Source organism: Panthera tigris, chromosome A3, assembly GCF_018350195.1.
Source record: "Panthera tigris isolate Pti1 chromosome A3, P.tigris_Pti1_mat1.1, whole genome shotgun sequence".
NCBI lineage: Eukaryota > Metazoa > Chordata > Mammalia > Carnivora > Felidae > Panthera > Panthera tigris.
Genome location: NC_056662.1, coordinates 19,344,642 through 19,357,876, shown reverse-complemented (window position 1 = coordinate 19,357,876; position 13,235 = coordinate 19,344,642).

The window sequence follows — 13,235 nt, the reverse complement described above, 5'->3', positions numbered from 1 at the left end:
ACCAGCAATGCCTACATTTCTCCTGAGCAGTGGGTTTCTTTGTGTTTCTTTAAGGAGCACTGTAGGGTCTCAAAGTCGATCTTTTTTCCCTCTTCCCATTGGCCGCCAGGAAGCCCAGAGTCCACATGGGGGCCCATCACAACACAACTTTATATCGGATGGGAACCGTAACGTCACTCCTGTTCAACCTCACTCTTCTACGCTGCTTTTAATTTTCTATTTTTTACTAATTTGTGATATGGTTTGGCTCCCCCCGCTACCCCCAGCCACATTAAGCCGCCTTCAACCTTTTCAGCATTCTCTACGTGACTGCTTCCTCCCCGCCTGTCTGCAGAGAGCCTTCTCTGACTCCTCCCGCACGAGGCCCAGGTGATGTCGCCTGACTCCCTATCCTCACCCTTTCTCCCCGTTCGAGCTCCCACCACACCCTGACCGGCAACCCAGCACCCAAATTCTAATTTCCGGGGAAGCACACGCTTCTTGGCCCAGCTTGGGTCAGGTGTCCACTCGCAGTTCAAGCAGCCGCGTCCGCGTGCCGGACCATGCAAAGGGACACGTGTGGGGGGCTGCGTGTCCCAGAAGCAACATGGCAGCTAACACCCTAACTCGTCATCATAGTCAACCCCTTAGGACCTGCGTGCAGCCTCCTCTTTCCAATCCTCGCCATCTTCCTGCACCTCCCTCTCCAGCCAAATAGGGCACCTGGATAATCCAATTGCTGTTCCGGAAACTTCCTCCGCTGCCGCCTGTGGGATTTCACCCAGGCTGACTCCTCTCCCAGGGCAGCCCCTTCCTCCAGCTCCGTCTGTCTGTCCCGGTGGATCACCAACCCAAATGCTGCCTCCTCCCTTTCCTAAGCCTGCTTGGTCCAGTCCAGCAGTTCTGGTCCTCCCCCTGCTCCCATTCGGTGCCAACTGTCCCCCCTGTGCTGTGTCTATTTCCACCCTGCACCACGAGTTCCCACAAGGCTCTGACAGCCTTCTCAGGATGCTGGACTGCCAGACGGCAGGGACGCCAAAGCAGGAGGCAAAGCCACGTCCCTTGGGGACAGACGGACCTCAGTTCAAATCCTGACTCAGCCACTTCGCAGGAGGACTTGGGCACACCCCTGCTGGCTGGGAAGGAGCCAAGTGTCATCACCGGGAGGCAGACTCTGGGGTGCAGGGCCCGTTGCTCACCCACTACCCCGAGTGCCTTGAGAGGGACAGGCCAAAGCTGACAGTGTTTTGTGAACAGAGGGGCCAAGGCAGGGGTCGTTGGGGCAGGACTTGAATTCGGAGCCATGTTACCTTGGGTGATGCCTGGAGACTTCACCGGACGTTTCTCGAAGGTCTGAGCTTGGAGTGCCTTAGAAATCTCCTAACCAGCCAATTTTCCTCTGGAAAAGTAAGTGGGTACCGAAAATGGCGGACAAGGTAAGGATCACGAGAGTGAAGACGGAGACGATGATGGCGGCCATGAGCTAACACACAGAGCACTACGTATCCACGGTTGTAAGCGCCTTCTGACACAACCCTGTGAGGCGGGGGCAAATATTACCACCCCATTTTACAGACGAAGACACTAAGATGGGGAGCAGTGAAGTAACTGGTCCAGAATCACACAGCCAGAGCATGTTGGAACGGGCACTCTGGTTACAGAGTCTGCACCCCTACCTGTAATATGACTAACTAGATTTACACTACAGTGAAAATAGCTATCGCTATTTATCAAGCCCCTACTATGGCCGGGAACCGTGCTAAGCACTCTCTGCAGGCACAAAAGAGATTCAACTCTGACAGGATCAGAGTTCCCGTTCAGCTGATAGAAAATCTGAAACCTCCAGGTGAAAGCAGCCTTTCCACGGGGCCAGTAAGTTCAGACGTGGCCGTCACACCCAGCCAGCCTGACTCCGGGCCCCCCATCTTAACCACAGACACGCTGTGGTTCTGCAGCTGTGTATACGTGTGCACACACGCTCTTGCATAAGTCCACGTGCACATGCACACATGTGTACCGGGCCACGCTTGCCCCACGCAGACTGACGGAAACACAGCTTCCAAAACGCAACGGTGCTGTCACCACGTGAGGGACCCCAGCCCTTGGCCTGAAGACTCAAGATGTTCTCTCCAAAAAGTGGCTCCCTAAGTGGGAGGCAAGTTTGCATAGCGACCATGCCAGAAAATGCTGGCAAGCCCTGTCAGTCAAGGCTCCCTGGGCTCTGAGCATCTGGAAAAAGCCGGTGGGGGTGAGAATATTCGCACTCGGGGCTGAAACTCCAGCTTCTTTCCCACAGTACGTTCACAGCTGTAAATCCTACTTCCCAGGAGCTCCTGCTGGGGTTTGCACACCGCCTTCCAGGGGCCTTCCCTGCCAATCAATTTCGGTGTGAATTCAGCCAGAGATCCCGGCCAGCAGAACCGGTTAGACCTGCCTGACAGTCTCCGTGTTGCAATGCAGGAGTCTGGGCTTGCGGCTAAGTCTATCCTTCCAGATTGCTTCTGGGAGCATTTCCTGAAGTCCCACCTCCTTCCCAGCCCTCTCCCGAGCTCGCATCTTCCTGGGGTGACCCCTGACCAGACCAGCCCTGCCTGCGGTAACCACAGCACCCACCAGCCACCAGACATCTCCGCACACCCCTCCTGCAGCCGGAAGAAGAGGGCAACATATTCTCCACTTTACCAAGAGGCAACAGAGGCTCAGAGAGGTGAACTGAATTCCCCAGGTCCCCAGAGCCAGGGAGAGGAGGTGCTGGGTTTACACCCAGGTCTGTCTGGCTCCACAACCCGAATTTCTTCTAGCCGCCACCCCCCCACCCACCCGCTTCAGCTCCAGTGAGGGTTTCAGAAACCAGACAAGGTCTTCTTTTTGGCATCTGTGACCCAGAAGTGATTGAGGAGATGACCTAGAGAGGGGTGGATTAGGGGTGGCAGAGAACTTCATGGAGAAACAGCTCAGGTCAAGGGGCAGAGAGGCTGGAGAAGCCAAGGCAGGTGCTGGGGTCAGTGTGGCCAGAGTTCAGGATGTCGAGTGAAGAAGAGAGGGGCAAAGGCTCACAATGCAGGGCCCTGAAGGCCAGGCCATAGGATCTGGAATAGGTCCTGGATGTGATGGAGAGCCATAGATGGTTTCTGAGCAGGACTAGTTGCCAGTATCTCAGAAAAATTAATGTGAAAGCAATGTCTCTCCTCATCCCAAGAAAAGAAAACTATACCTACGTACCACGACAGATGTTAACTAGACTTACTATGGTGATCGTTTTGCAGTATATACAAATATTGAATCATTATGTTGCACACCTGAAACTAATATAAAGTTACGTGTTAATTATACCTCAATAAAAAGAATTTTGTAAAAAAAGCAATGTCCCTAGTGGAGCACAGGTGGCTCAAAAGGATGCTGGAGGGTGGTCTGGAGGGATGGGAGGTGCTCTCTTCTCAGAGTCAAGTTTTCACTGAATAAAACCCCAGAAGCATTTTTCACGCAGTTACAAACTCTACCTCACCTATCATCCAACCCCCAGGCTTAAGAGCGTAATAGTTAAAAGCACAGACTCTGGATAAGAGCCTGCATTTGAATCCCAGCACTGCCACTTACTAGCGGTGCATCCTTGGGCAAGTTGTTTAACCTCATCCAGCAAAGGGCGACTATCTCCCTGCCTCCTAGAGTTAGTATAAGGGTTACGTGAGCTAATAGCTGCAAAAGCACTTCACTGCCAGGCGTACGGAAAGCGTTTGGAAGATAGGGACCTTTGGGGCCACAGCCCCTGGTCTGCCCCTCAGAGGTGGAGACAGGATGAGCCTGACATGGAGCCTGACCCGGGTCCTGGTCACCACCGAGTGCTTTGCTACCCACGTACCATCGCTTTAACAAGTCCTGGCAGAATCCCAGGAACCAAAGCCAGGCTCACAGGTCTGCAATCTGCAGAATGAATCCAGTACATGGCAACAATTTCATCGGATTCAACCTAATGTTTCCACTTTTTGAGAGCAGGATTTCTGGAGCCCTCTTAGTCTGGTGCATTCTCCTCCCACAGGCAAATGGAGCAAGGAAGGCAGGCCATCCAGGAAAACCCAACGGAATCAACCTTTTTGGCCATCTCGAGCAAAAGAAAGGTGTTTTAGATATATGAAGCCTGATTTCCAACTGATACGTGACTTCCCTACTATATAAAAGTATACAACCCAGGGAGCGGTCACTCCCTGCTGACTCTGAAAGAGACAGAAGCTGGATGGGCAGGCACATATGGGTTCCCTTTGAGGTTTTCATCTGAGGGTCAGGACAGACTCTTCCCAGGGGCCTCTGTGCTTTGCTCCTGCCCTTTGACCTTCCCCAATTCGCCCCAGAATCTGGCTCAGCGTCTTGGACTGCCAGAGCCACGGTGTAGGGGAAACTGAAATTTGAAGCATTGCTCTCTTCCGGGACAAGGACAAACTAGTGGGGCTGTTGCTTTTGCAAACAAGACAGTGACGAGACCAGAGGTAAGTTTCTGGAAGAGGACCCTGGCAGTCTGCGAGGGGCCAGTCCAGGGTGGGGCCTGGAAAGCGAGTTTATGAGACTCTGGGAACTGACCCAGAACAAAGTGGGGACATTCCAAACTGAGGTGCGGTGGTGGAAAAAGCCAGAAGCGTGCATCACAGAGGGGATATGAAAGCAGGTCTGCCCCCAAGAAACTGGCTTATTTCTCAAGAACTAGGACAGCACGAACTTGGAAAGGCTCACTTGCCAGTGGTCTTAGCCGTCACCTGGAGACACACTCTCTCCCAGCTCTGCTCGGAAACAGGAGTCCCCTGACTCTATTTACCTAGCTATGAAATGGCTCTGATGCCTGATCCTTTCCAGGATGAGGTAAAGAGCCAAAAGTCCGAAAGAATGCAAGAGGGTGGGGTGGGGCCCGGGGCTGCTCACAGATGTGTATCAATTTCCCAGCCCCAATTATCCAAAAGAAATGTCCTCTGGAATCATGTCAACCTCTCTTCCTCTATATTCCGCTTTTATCTGTTTTTTTGTTTTTTTTTAAGGTTCATTTACTTTGAGAGAGAGTGAGCATGAGCGGGGAAGGAGCAGAGGGAGAGGGAGAGAGAGAATCTTAAGCAGCCTCCATGCTCAGCACAGAGCCCAATCCAGGCCTTGATCTCATGACCACGAGATCATGACCTGAGCCGAAATCAAGAGTCTGACACCTAACCAAACTGGAGCACCCAGGCCCCCCTGCCTTCCACTTTTAGAAAGCCTCTTCCTGCATCAATGAAACACAAAGCAAGAGCTTGGGGGAGGTTGATTTTGACTTGAGGACACTGAATACAATCTTTTCTGGATGTTTACAAAGTGTTTACCAAGCAGCCCGCTCTCCAAACCCTAGCAATTGCTTAAAACAAGAAAGCTGTTGATTTGCGCAGTGTTTTCTTTAAAAAAAAAAATCATCACAAATGTTAGATTTAGAGACATTATTTCTTTTTAAAAATAACTTGTCAAGGGTACAAAGTATTTAGGAGGTTTTCTTCTCAGCTCAGAAAGCAACAGGGAAAGGAGCCTTTTTTTCTGCATGAGATTAAAAGGCGGGGGGGAGGGAGGGGTGGATAAATTGGAGAAGGGAGGGGGATCAGAAACAGGAGTGAGGCTGGTTAGTTCCCTGCCCTCGGAATCCCAACAAGATTCATCTCTGATCCACCCACCCCTGCCTTTTTCTCTTCAAAGACCCACCAAGAATCTAGAGGGAACAACCAGACTGAGTTCTGTTCTGCACCCCCTCCCAGCCTTCCCTCCCTCCTGTCCCGCCCCCCCCCCACCACCCAGTGCTCCCTGACCTGCCTCTCATATCAGATGTCAGCCTCTCTCTTCACACACAGATACCAGAATGTGTCCCAAAGGGTACCACTGAGGGATGCAAGATTTTAGTGGATGATACACAAACAATGTTGTTTTTTTTTAATTAGCAGTATGTATTTTAAGGAGTATCAAAAAACTAGATACTGATAGATGATAGATAGATAGATGATAGATAGCTAGGACCTCAAAGCCATGCTTTCACAGACATTACCCCTTTCCTTTTTAAGTACATTTTATTCAACACATATTCATTCAACCAATTACTGGGTTATTGGGGTCTTACTGAGTGCCAGACACCACTCATAGTGCTTAGGGACATGGGTGAACAAAAGTCATCAGACATTGACCTCACAGAGCTTATGTGCTGGCAGGAAAAAGCAGAAAATAAGCCATAGATGAATAAATGATCCAGTGTTCCAAGGTGATTAGCATTAGGTGGGGAGGGGTGAGAAGAAAAGGGACAGTAGAGCAGAATAAGGCAGGTCTGGAGCACCCAGGGAGGCGGGAGGGAGCAGGTTGCCAGATCAGGTAGGGTGGTCAGGATAAACCTCATCAGGAAGGGGAGACAGATCTGAGCAAGGAAGTGAAGGGGGTGAGGGAGCTGGCCACAGCTCTCTCTGAAATAAGATGGTGCAGGCAGAGGGAGTACCAAGCACATGTCCTGAGCAAGGAGAAAGAAATTTCCCATTCCAGAAAGAAATTTAGACCTAAAATGTTCTTCCCTTACCCATCGGACTTGGATAATGCTTATCCAGGCTTCATATCCTAGCTCAAATATCACCCCCTCCAGGAAGCCCTCCCTGATCACTCTCCCCAGGCTAGGTCAGCTTCACTTCAGTACAGATGCTCTCAGAGATCCGGGTTGCTTTCTCCTTTTGAAACTCTACACCGATTCCTGTTACATCTAACTGCTCACACGCTCTCTCTTTCCTGCTAGACTGTAAACTCCACGAGGATTGTTTGCTGGGATTATTTGTGGTTTTGTTCATTGTTGTATTGCCAACACCTAGCACAATGCCTGGCATATGGAAGACACACAACAGATGTTTGTTCAGCGATTGAATGGATAGTCTTAGGTGGCAGGCCCGGAAGCAGATTATTCGCTGAACGCAGGATTGTAGCAGTTGTGGAGAACTGGGACAGTAGGCTCCTTTGGGACCCAAAGTTTTGGTGGGCCAGAGCAGCTCCAGAAGCTGGAGCCCCTGCCATAGCAAACCTGGATCAGCCCAGGAGCCCCACCTCTCTCTCGCACCCACCTGTTCACAAGCCGCCCCCCACAGGCCGTCTTGCCAGGATAGCTTGTCTTCACTGGAGAAGCCAAGTCTCAGATATTCAAGAAGCTTTTGCTCCCCCTTCAACTCTGCACCTGCAGCAGCGATGTTGAAAGGCTTCCTTTTGAAGCATTCAGGAGAATCCTAGGAGTGGCGACCAACCTGGGCACATCTGCTGGGCTGCCTGGCCAGGCACGGAGTGGGCCCTGTGCACCAGCATAAAAGTGACCCTCACGGTGGTCATACTGTACAATCATATCGTATGGCTTGGCTGTGACAGGTAACATGCAGCGGTACATGATTGACAGGGGCTTGTGGGGCGAGCTTTCCTCTCTTGCTTCCAGATCTCCAGTGCTTCATATAAATATTTATGGGAGTCTGGGCCTCCATGAACCCCACCACTGCCACATTTCACTTGTTACACGGTGCTTGGGGGGGGGGGGCGGGGGGCGGTGTGAAGGCCAGTGCCCGATACACAAAGCACGTATGTCTGTGGATGAGAACATGTAAAGACGATCATGGACCCAAATGCATTTTGTCAGGGTGTTTACACGTATGTAATCCTTGGCTTTCAATGCAAGCATAAATCCATACAGGTATATGCACAATCGTGTGCCTTTCGTGCACACGGTGTGAGAGTGCAGATACAGCAGATAAACGCATGGGGATTTAAGCGTGTGGACATACATGCCTGCCTGCCTCTGTGAATTTAAGTGCGAGCTGCATACGTGTTTATGCGTGTGCCTGCCTTAAGAGTGTAAGCACATCTGTGTGCAGGTTCGAAGTTTCCATACTGCACCAGAAACAGCTTTGGTTAAACTAAGGATGATTCCATCAAAACTGCCTCACCTAGAGGCTGCTGCTTTTATAGACACTTGCTCTGCTAATTATGATCCATTTGCTGGAAAGTTCAACTGAGAACAGACGAAAGGTGAGGGGTCTGTTGATTATGAAAAGCATCAATGTCCCAAGCTAGCAATGCCCAAGTGGGCCCCCACACACACACACACGCACACACACACACACACACGCACACCCCAGGACCACCATAAGCTGCTGGCTTCTCCGTGAGAGACTGATGCTGTAGTTTCCCTCTGATCCCCTTATGTTTGTCCTGCTGTATCTCCAGGAGCCCATTGTCCATCTGTGTGTCTGGGCAGGGAGACTTCTGGGTGGAAAATGGTAATTATACCCCCAGGAAAGAGACTACCCTGTGCAAAGGGAATTAGAAAGGAAACTCTCCTCCACAAGGGCTATCTGCCACCCCTCCATATTTTCCCCCACGCTCTTCACCACCACCACCCCCCTCAGGTGTTTCAGATAAGGGATGTGAACTTGTGGAATTTGATGCCAAAAATACAAATTTTGGTATCGGGGGGGACTCAAGGTTTACATCTTCTGCTGGGCAAGAGGTGCCTGGTCTGGGCCTACTTCTCCGTCTTCATGGACAATAGTAGCCCACACTTCAGAGAATTAAGTGAACCATTTTAACAGGACTAACCTCATGATCTGGCCACACCTCTTGTGCCCCATGACCTCGTGAACTCGCTGCCCCTTGTCCGTGCAAAGGGACATGTGTACCGGGCTCCAGCTCCCAGGACACCGAGGAGGGCCGATGCCGAGCCTTGCATTGGGAGATGCAGCCCTTTGCGGCCCACTCAGGGAAAGCAGAGCTGAGTCCCCAAGACCAATCCAAGCCCAGGGCCTCGCCTGAGTAGGAAACAGGTGCATGTAACCCTGGCAGGGTCGAGGCAGTGAAAGTGACATGAGAAGAAACAAGGGGACTTGAGAGTGAGCTCCTGATTCCCGATGGAGTCACAGGCCAGGCTCAATGCCTGCCTTGCTCTCTCCAGCTCTGAAATGAGCACCCCTAAGCTTCCCACCCCCCTGCCTGTTTACTGAAAGAAGTGTAAGCCCCTGTAAAATGCACAGAGCCCCACAGGGAAGGCACGGCGATAGAAGCTTTGAATTTGTGGACTTCTGCCCCTTTCTCACACCAAAACTGGCTTCTTCCAGAAAGTATCAGGCCTCTTCCCATTGCTTCTGCGGCTGCCCCTCCAGCCTGAGGACAGGATCCCCTTTTTTGATACAAATAAGAAGGAATGTGTAACAAGCGGCTGCTACTTTACAGGAAAATAACTTCACAGGCAAAGAATGCAGAAAGGCATTCTGAATTTTGCCTCGGAACAAACCCTTATTAATAATTTAGGTGGTTTTCCAAATTGGAGCGGCAACTTATCTCATACATTTAATTTCTTGCAGGTGAGAACAGTCAGCTCTGATCTTCTTATCTAAATTCATCTTTTAAGGTAATTTGTGTCGCACGATGGAAAAGGGGACTTTAGATACTGGAGAGACATAAGGTGTGGAAAATACACGGGGAACACGACGAAGGCGTGCAAAGCACGGAGAATGTGTGCTCCCCAGCTGAGAGGAATGCTCTCCGTGGTCTGGATGCCTGCTCCTAGGGGCAGACACAGAAGAAGGGACAAAATTCTAGCAGCAGCCTTCTCCAACAGAAAGCTAGTCCTCTGAGCCAGGTAAGCGCCAGCCTGGGAAGCCTTACGGTGACTTCCTCCGACAAGCCGGTCCACCCTGGATCGGGGACTCTCCCTTCGCTGCAAGCTGGCAAGTCTCCTCAGAGGATTGCGCTGGGCCCAAGCTTGGGAGCAGCTCTAGGAACCAGACTGACTTCTTCTAGGAGGGCTGCTGTTAGAAAAGACGGTGTCTGCAAAAGGCGCCTTTTGAGGACTTTTATTTTGGTGGGGGGAGGAGGAGCAGAGTAAACCTCTAATCCTCCCTTCCTTACATAACAAATCCAAACACTGCTATCTCTGGGATGGAAGGCCAGGCCAGCAGACAGCAGGCTGTACAGGGAAGGGTTACGCAAGAAGCCACTTCTGGGTTTTCCTTTCTGAAAACAGAGGGGCAACGAAGCGGGGTTTGCATCTGCAAGCCTGCAAGGGCCCCGCTGGAATCTCCCAAGCCAGCTGTTTCCAGGGCCCTACCGAGACCGAACTTGAGTAGGGGTGGGTGGCAGAGGGAGTGCAGGGTTTGCCTGGCATGGCAAAAGCTGTGACTCTAGTCACAGAAAAAGCCCAATAAATGACCACACTGGTGTGGTTCCTGGCACGCCCACGCTAGGCCTAAGAGGACAGGCGCGCCAGGAGAGTGGGTGGCATGGAGGTGGGCACCTCTGCCCGGGACTGGGATTGGCCCTGCCACAACAGTGCCCAGAGACCCTGGATCTAAGGAAGGCGGGCTGGGACCAATAGAGGGATGTGGGTCTGGGGCCCAGCCCCAGCTGCGCCGGCTTCTGCCACGGAGGGCCCGGCTTGGCCGGCGGGGATCCTGCAAGTGGTCGATCCCCACCAGCCGGGCTGCGGGCGGACGACGCGAGGGAAGGCTGGGGAGTTGAAGCCGTCCAGGCGGGAGAGCCCAGAGCCACTGGCTTGGCCCGGTGCCCCACGGAGGCTCGGGGACCCCGGAGCCCGACTCCACCCCCTCGCCGCCGCTGCCCGCACTTACCGGACACCGCGGCCCCGGCTGCCTTAGCCCTTCCTCGCCTGGCGGAGTCTGAAGGCAGAAGGGACGTGGGGCCAAAACGCAGGGAGAAAGTTTTCTGCAGTGAAGAGTTCAACAAGGAAGGGCTGAAAGAAAGGGAAATGGCAAAGAGTAGAGCCGCGGGAGACCCCACCGAGCGGGGCTGCAGCCGCCACCCCTGCGCGCGGGCCGGGACCCCAGGCTGCAGGTTCGCCGCGCCGAACGCCAACCCGACCCCTCGCGGAAGGTGGCGGCGGCCGATCCCGCCCGCACGGCCTCCCGCACTTTTGTGCCCCCGGGGGGGGGGGGCGTGGGGGCTTCGCTCCCGCGACCCGACGGGGGCCGCCCCAGCCAGGGATTCGGCCCGGAGCGAGCCACCGTCCCGGGGCCGTGTGCGTCTCGCTCGGCGTGCGTCCCCGGCTGCAGGCGCCAGCCTGTCTACGTGGGACCAGTGCGGGCAGGGACGAGTCCCGGCGCAGGGAGATGTGGCCCCCGGGGTCCTGGAGGAGCGCGAGGACCCCGCGAGCAGGGCGCAGCGGCGGGAACCGAAGAGGAGCCGCGGGGCCGGGCCGGGCCGGAGGGCCTCGGGACCCAGTTCGCTCTTCCTGCGCTCGCGGGCGCCGGCTCCGCGGCGTGGTGGCGGGTCGGGACGGCGGGCTGCGGGCTGAGACACGGCCAGGGCCTGCCCGCCCCGGAGTCTCTCGAGGTCCCGGCCCCCTCCGGTGCGCCGCCCGCTCTGCCCGGCTCTCGCCCGCGTGCGTCCCGGGGCCGATTGGTTCCCAAACAGCGGGTGGGTGCTGGGACTGACAGCGCCCGCCCGCGAGGGCGTCGGTGTGGGTGCTGTGCGTGTATGTGTGTGTGTGTGTGTAGGAGTGCGAGGTGTGGTTGTAGGCTTCTCAGAGATGCAATTGGTCACTCTGAAACTGCCTGACCCACCATGTCATTCTAGATGCTGGTCGCTCACTGGGTTGGTGTCTGTGTTTCCGTGCTCTGGGGAAGGGAAACCAACGCCTTGGAGTCTGTGACCCTCCCCAGCCCAGAGGCTTTTTCAAGCAGAGTCCAGGTGGCTCTAGAAGTGGAAGAAGCCAGTCCGTTTGGGATTATTCCAAAGGGAGTCAAACCTCCGCCAAATGGAACCCAGGTGACCCCCTTGGTCTCCAGGTTCGTACAGCGGGGTTTCTTCAAGCACTCAGCCTGGCCAAAACCGCTTTCGCCCCACAGGGGATACACTTGTACATTTGGCCGTGCTCTTATCAGATTTGTGAACGTGCCCTTGAACACACAATTACCCAACTAATCACACCCCCTTGCTCCTTCATCCATGTGCACTCAGGTAGAGCGACTTCACAGGCAGACGCGGCCACCATCCCTCTCCCCGGCCACAGCCAAAGCCTTCTGTGCCAGCCGTATCTTTGGGTTGGTGAAATGACCTGGGCCTTGGAACTTAATTCAAGCTTGAATTCTACTAAACAACACCAAAACGCTATTAAATGCAAATCACTGCTGGTAGTATTTGCATCCTTACTTTCCAGATTTTTTTCCCCTGGTCTGTCCTTACCAGACTGGGACCACCACGCCCAGGATTCCGGGAATCCCAGGCCAAAATCTATTCCCTGCTAGTTTCAGCCTTCCCTTCCTTCTCCCTGGCTCTTCCCAGCTCTAGTTCCAAGATCTGCTGCTGGGGTTTCTGACCTCTCCCCATTCAGGTCCTGAAGTTCCATGTTAGGAACTCTGGGCCACAGAACCCCAGGGCTGGAAGGCTGAGTCTCTTGGACTATAGATATTGGGTCTGAAGATACCAGAAGCCCGTTGGACCCAGCCACTGTCAAAGGAGCAGAGAAGCTTTCTGGATTTGGGGGCAGGGGTGGGTAATCCCACTCCAACTCTCAGAAATATCTGAGGCCAACTCTGAATTATAGACAGGACTGCAAGAAGGCTGAGAGGGGTTTTGGGTAACCTAGACGGGAGATCTTGACTCTTCTGAGCGTCTGGAAAAGGGAAGGTCTGGGCCCACCTCCCAGTCAAGGATGTCCAGTTTGCAGGGTGGCTACACCAGAATGGTGCCCCAAGCCCCCTCTACCTCCCAGTTTGGCAAGTTACTGAAATCCTGGTCAGGACATGCAGTGCCCTTCTGTGGGTCTGAGGGCTCCAGGCCTGAGTGGCATGTGTGCCCACGGCACGCCACCCCCCAGAAAATAGGTCCGCAGGAAGGGCTTCCTGTCTGAAGAGCCTTACCCTGAAAGCCCTGGTGCTGGGTTCCACCTGCTTCTCCAAGTCCTGGGGAAGGAGGCACAGGCCTCCACTCAGGGCAGGCAGGCGTTCTCACTCTGGGCAGCAAGATACGCTGGGCAGGAGAAAGTTGAGAGCCTTGCAGCCCAGGGAGGAAGGCCAGAGTGGCAGGGCCAACTGAGCCTGATTGCCAAAAAGACCCCTGTTTCCCCATCAGGAAGCTCCGGCTTCTGGGCTTCTTGGGATTGGGCCGATCTGTACCTCAGAGCCCGCAGGCTAGCAGGCCAGTCCTGATCCTCAAGCCTGAAAGCCTCCCCAAAATGTGTCCCCTCTCAGCTCACAAACCCGCTCCCAAATGAGGTCTCTACCTAGAGTGAGAAGCAG